Below are 6,764 nucleotides of genomic sequence, written 5' to 3'. Positions count from 1 at the left end.
TTATTCAGTATACTTGTAGATAATACGGACTCTGACACATCCGTAGCTCTAATTACATCCACGTAAATTTGATCACATTTCTTTCGGACTATATCGTTCAGGAAATCTTCGTTATAAATGAAATTTCAAAACAATTTATCGAAAATATCACGATCGAAATGTCCTGATGTAAATTTCTTTTTGCCAAGAGCAGCTAAATTAAGGTTCTAATTCTGATTCGAGATTTTCCGTGTGGCGTTGCGCTGAAAACGCAGCGAGAATTTGACAGCACGAACTGAGAAGACCATGCGAATGCGGACTAGCGAACGTAATCGCAACGCCAAACGATTTTCCCAAGCGAAATTTGTTTCCTCGTGCAGTGAAAAGCGTGCGAAAATGCGAAACTCGATTTTTCCCATAAAAATTTAATATATTTTTCAAGAGTTCCGCAAAATGTCTCGAACACACACTTTCAAAAGTGATAGGTGCAACTAAGTTAAATTAAGGCGACCGGCACGGTCGACGGTTGGCAACTAACCGAACTAATTTTTCCACCGTTGGATTTCCCCTCTCGTGGCGAACACGCCACGAAGAGCACTGCTGATGGCATCTGTCCGTTGCATTTGCATAAATTTCGAATGTTGCTAACCCTATTGCGCCACATCCTTTCATTTGATACTCCACATGTCTATATCCGGTGAAAACTATTGTGTGTATGGGGAGCCCCCTTTAAACTGCACTTGGATTTATGTCACTCACAGCATACGTGGAATTTCATAGTTCCCATCTGTCCACCAAATTTCGTTCGCATCGGTTTACCCGTTTTGGAGAAAAGTGCGTATGAGAGACAGGCAGATAGACAGTGAATCGCAACAAATTTGCCAACCGTATCAATATGTTCTGAATAAGTCATGAAAATTTAAAAGAATTCGTTGGATAGATTTTAGGCTATGGTGGTACCCGATTTTCAACATGCAGTTTCGAGAAAAACGCATTTAAAAATTCGAATGTTATTATTAACCAGAAAGTCTTAACTGACCATTAACCTGCTATACCTAGTCCATAAACCTTTGGTTTCTTAAAAAAACACATGGAAAGTTGTGGCGTCAATTCTCGCTCTTTTAGCGAAGTCGTTCGGGCCAGTAAATTTACGCGTCACTACAGCAATCGTCATAAACCTAACATTTGATATTTTACCAGTTTAACAATGTAATGCCCAAATATTTTACACTATATCTAGATACAATTTATGCAAAAAAAATCAATTCCACGACACACCGGATGACCTCCTTAAATCTTCATTATGGATCTTTTTTTCCAAGTCTAGGTAAAAAAGATGCATGATAGGGCATCCCTTGTCTAAAGCGGTGTATTTTCTGAGTTGCCATAAGCGCCAAGCATTTTTGATTCGAACCGTCCTATCTACTTAGAAAATATATATAATCGCTCTGGTGGTGATGGCCGGTGGTAGGTTAGTGAAAGAATTCTTCAAGAACTTCCTGCAAAAATGAGCATTTTTCCAAAATAGTCTATTTCTGCATGGCTGCATGACTGAGTAGGAGCCCTAGAATCTCTAGGGAAACCGTAAGGGATTTAGGTATAATACCCGTAGCTGACCATATTACGGGACCAATCACCTTCTCGAGACGCCAAATTTCTTTGATTTTTCGGGCCAGTGGTTCATAGTTCACCTTCTCCACATATTTCCAGTCAATGTTACTATTATGGGGGATGACAACATCAATAATATACGCGGAGCGATTCGTCTTGTCAGCACGTCAGGCTTGTTCTGTGGTGAACGTCTCGTGGTCCAACGTCTCTAACGCCGAACCGCTTTTTTGTTATGAGCTTTTGATAAACTTGAGGGGCAACCACGCCTCTCCTGAATGGCACACATAAATCCTTCCGCCTGAGAAAAGAGCTCGCCGGTACACAACCATCTATTGAACAAACGCAAATCGTCAAATAGCTGCCAGAGATAGTTCACGTGTTTATTTTGCATTGCCTCCGACTTCTATTCATCGATCCACTCTTGGCCTGACTTCACTCCAATCAGAAGATTGAAAGATCGATCCTTCAGGTAAAGTCGAGTCAACCCCCATTCTGCCTTACAAACAACCGCAACCAAGGGACTCGCTTGCTCTTTGCTGTAATAATAAACACGTAGCAAGTCGACTTGGCGGTGATATTGTGTCGCAACGTTAACCACGCCCCTGCTTCCGATGTCACGAGGCGGTTCATCCACTCCGCGGCAGAGTTTGGATGATGCATTTGGAATTTGGACACATGTTAATAGTCCGTATCAGCTGCTGGACGGCAATATTTCGAATGCATAAGCAGGTGAAGGAATAGTGAATACATTCTATGAGCGTATTTTATTCTTCCCCGAGAGATATGATCTTACCTTTATATTTCGAAGGAGTTCGGACAGCAGAGCATTCTTCAGATCACCAACTCGAACATTGATTCCTTGCAGAAGTCCTAGATGCTTGTACAAATCTGTCTCGGTCGTAGTTTGGATGCAGAAGTCACCAATGCTATGTTCGACATGCAGCTCGTGATGACCTTTGCGGAATTCGACACTTATCTAATCCAAATTCCATCCGAATGTCATGGATAAACATATCTACTATTCGCAGCAGGCTCTTAAGGTAGTCGTTAGTACCAGAATATAGCTGGCAATTAGCAATTAGGCCATATTGTATTACAAAACCATGCCCTCTAGCATCATTTATTCATGAAACGGGGTTCAATGCCATACAAAACTAATGAAGACTCAATGAGTCCCCCTGCAAGAAGCTCTTCCCAACGGGGATGGGCTCTGAGGTATTGGTACCTTGAGATGAATGCAGGTGATATGTCAGCCTTCCAGTCAAAAGCTTTATTAGTTTGGGATCAATGCGGTACAGATTCAGTACATCGATTAGCCAGGTATCCTACAACTACCGAGTCGATAATAAGTTAGTTAGAAAGGATTCGGTAGCCCTTCAGCTCCTTGGACAGAATGTTGTGGTCTCGAGGTGCGCATTGACCCTTCCACTGATAATGGACGTTATGAATTTGTAGAGGATTGATGAGTAGGTAATCGGTCTTGTATCTGCGGGGTCCTTTATAGTGGTTCTGCGGTGAGAGGAGAGGAGTTAGTGGGTGGATCTTCTGTGTAAAAATCCCACACGCTGGAACATATTTACCAGTGTCTTTGGAAAATCTTCTCCTCCGAAAAAAAAGATAGACAGATAGTGAGCCAAATTTAATAACGTTTTGCTCCAAAAGGAGTGATCCGTGCACTACGATATAGAAGTTAGTTGTTCATCTAAATTAGTACGATCTGCCATCATACAGATGAGGACTTAATGCCACTCAAATGTTCGAACAAATATTTTTCTCTAAATAACATCTCATTGTTAAATGATCTTGGCGGAATGGTGAGTAGGTCAAATATGCCAAATGGGAAGGTAATTAAAATACCAAAAGGGTATTTGCATACCCGGAAATAAAGAAGACGCCAAACTAATTTGCATAATCTAAGGACAGCAAATATTTATAGAAGTTTGGCTGGATCACAATCGCATACTAGGCGGACTCTCGGAGAGTGGCTTCCTTATAATGAAATGAGAACTCATGCATCTCTTCAAATCAAATTTTGGACACTACAAAGGCAATAATGGGTTACATCCACCATATAAGAACGACTGGTGTCATAAGACAACTCGCAATTCCAGATATTGGTCTAGAAGAGAAGCGGTGATCATTACAAAATGTCATATTGAAACATCTGCGCGCACCTGACTAGGGGGTCGAATTATCATCAAATTATAACCAACTATCAGAAACCTTAGAGTGACGATAGATGTTAAGCTAAACTCCATCCAGTACCTGCAATATGTTGGTGCTAAAGTCAGCATAATACCGGCAAGAGTAGAAGAAATTAACGCAGGTACGCGTTGGACTCAGAGATTGCTTATAGATATAGCGATGAGCTCCATATTGTTTTATACAACGCTAGTTGGAGGAACTCTTGTCCTGTATATTGTATGCAACGCCCAAAACCTGAGTCTGATTTACTATAGACTCTAAGAACGTGTTGTCATAAGTAAAAATTTCCCTGTTTTCTTCAAGTCGATGGTTGTGCTTATTCTATCCGGATACGTTTTTCGGTAATCCCTTCGTTGTCTTTTTCAGAACGGAATGACACTAGTATCTGTCGGTTGGGAAGTAAGTAATTGTAGCAAATACCCTAGTTATTGTTTTCACCGCCATTTACAGCTACTGCCGTCAATTTATTACCAATTATCAAATTATCAAAATTGTTTGTAATCATTTTCAATTCGTAACTCCAGGTCGAACAACATCCTGGAGAAAGGAACGAATCCCGAGAATTTGTATGCATGCTGTTTGTCAAGTTTATTTAATATCGCATTGATGAAGGTAAGAAAGTAGAGTGATCAATCCGACTAAGGACTTGCCTTTTTTCAATTCGATCCCCTTTACCTATTTATTGGATGTAAGAAGGACTGAAACAACAAGCCTATGTCACCTGTGGAATTGAAGGGCTTCAGGGCAATCATTCTCCACTGAAGATGTCCTACGGCAAAGCAAAAGAACACAAGTCAAAACCCGGAAGCTCGGCGGTTCAGGTAGGAAAGACTTTGTGTATTTCATTTGAGTATAGAACTATTAGTCCAGTCATTGAACCTCTCAACCTCCGAATTCTTTCAGTCAATGCAGATTGACATGAAATTTGGGGTGGGAGTAGAGGTTGACATAGGAAACGAAACAAAAGTTATATGTCGCCGATGTGCGGCTAAAGAGTAGTATAGGTCCCATGGCGAAACGTGAATTGGTACCCACGCACAAAACTTGTCAAACGCCTTTTGAACCAACAGCTATACTACCAAACCCCCAAACTCCACGTGGTGATCGCTGGGCTATCTTAATGGAAAACTGCGGACGGAGTAGGATGAAGGGGAGTCCCCAGGCCTAAAAACGGGGCAAATTCCACCAAGTGGTCCTCCAACGGCTGGATGGGACTGAGAATCCTACAATCCCATGGAATGTGCGCTCCCTGTAGAGACAGAATGCTGCTCAGCAGCTAGCCGATATCCTGTCCCAATATGAGGCTGATGTAACAGTATTACAAGCGATGCGTTGGAAAGGGATCGGTTTCCTGGAGAAGAGTCAATACACTGTATATTATAGTAGCCATCTAGTAAGCCATGTACTGAGAGTAGGCTACTTAGTCGGCCAAAAAATTAAACCTGCTTTTATTGGCTTTGATAACATAAGCGAAAGGCTATGCACTCTGCGTTTGCGAAGCAAATTTAGAAATCTAATACCTGGTTGAGCGGAAAGTGGCCCACAAACCTATGTGGGCCACTTCAGACGGGACTACTTTTAATCAAGTTGAGCACGTATTGGCTGAACGCCGCCACGTCTCAGTTTTGATGAATGTCAGAACATAAAGGGGGCCAATATAGAACATATAGGGAGGCCAAGGTATGGGACAGCGAATCAATGGCTCACGATTGGCAAAGTGGCATTATCTGTCTTATACATAAAAAGGGAGATATCACACAGTGCAGCAATTATAAAGGTATCACGTTGCTGAGTACTATCTATAAGATATTCTCCGCTATCTTGCTAGGCCGGATAGCCCCATACGCCCAGAACATCATCGGCCCATACCAAAGATTTTCTCTCTACGGCAAGCGATGGAAAAACTGTTGGAATATGAACAACAGTTGCACCATCTATTCATCGAATTTAAAGTCGCCTATGATAGCATAGCCAGGGTAAAACTGTACACGGCCATGAGAGAATTCGGTATCCCGACGAAATCCATAAGACTGACTAGGCTGACCCTGACCAATGTGCGAGGCCAGATAAAAGCAGCAGGATCACTCTCAAGACCATTCGACATCAACAACGGTCTACGACAAGGGGACCTGGCCCTGGAAAACGTGATCCGTGATGCTGAGGTAAAAGTAAGGGGTATGATCCTTCTTAAGTCCACCCAACCACTGGCCTATGCTGACGATATCGACATGATGGGAAGAACCACCCGAGATGTACAAACTGCCTTCATCCAGATCGAGCAGGCGGCAATTGGCGCGAGATCTTGGGCTGCACATCAATGAAGGCAAGACAAAATATATGGTGGCAACGTCAGCACTGAAAACCAACCAACCAACCAACAACATCAAACCGTACTGGTCAAACGGGAAGATAGGAGACTACAAATTTGAGACCTATTTCCTATCTAGAGTCGAAAATCACAACCGATAACAGTTACGATAATGAAATCCGCGCACGGTTGTTGAGAGCCAACAGAGCCTATTTCAGCTAACAAAAACTGTTTCGCTCGAAGCGTCAAAGCTCTTACCATCTTGCCAGTCCTTGGAGATTTGGGTTCTTAGCTAAACAAATTTCGAACTCTTGGCCACGTTTGAGAGAAGAATCCTCCGAAAAATGTTTGGCTCCCTACATGAGGATGGACGATTCCGTAAGCTAAATAACGACGGAATCTATGAGCGATACCATGACCGTCAGATTGTGGATAAAATCCGGCTCAATAGGTTATGATGGGCGGGTCACTTAATTCGTATGGATGAGGATGATCCAGCCCAGAAAGTGTATAAGGACAATATCTATGGTAGAAACGGAAGACGAGGCAGACCCTTCCTGAGATGGAGCGATGGCGTAGGTCAGGACGCCAGACAGTTTTTAGAGATATCGAATTGGTGGAACTCGACGCAAAACCGGGATGTCTGGAGTTCCTTATTAAG

Source organism: Hermetia illucens, chromosome 3 (genome assembly GCF_905115235.1).
Source record: "Hermetia illucens chromosome 3, iHerIll2.2.curated.20191125, whole genome shotgun sequence".
NCBI classification, from domain to species: domain Eukaryota; kingdom Metazoa; phylum Arthropoda; class Insecta; order Diptera; family Stratiomyidae; genus Hermetia; species Hermetia illucens.
Note: the sequence above shows the minus strand (reverse complement) of the source record.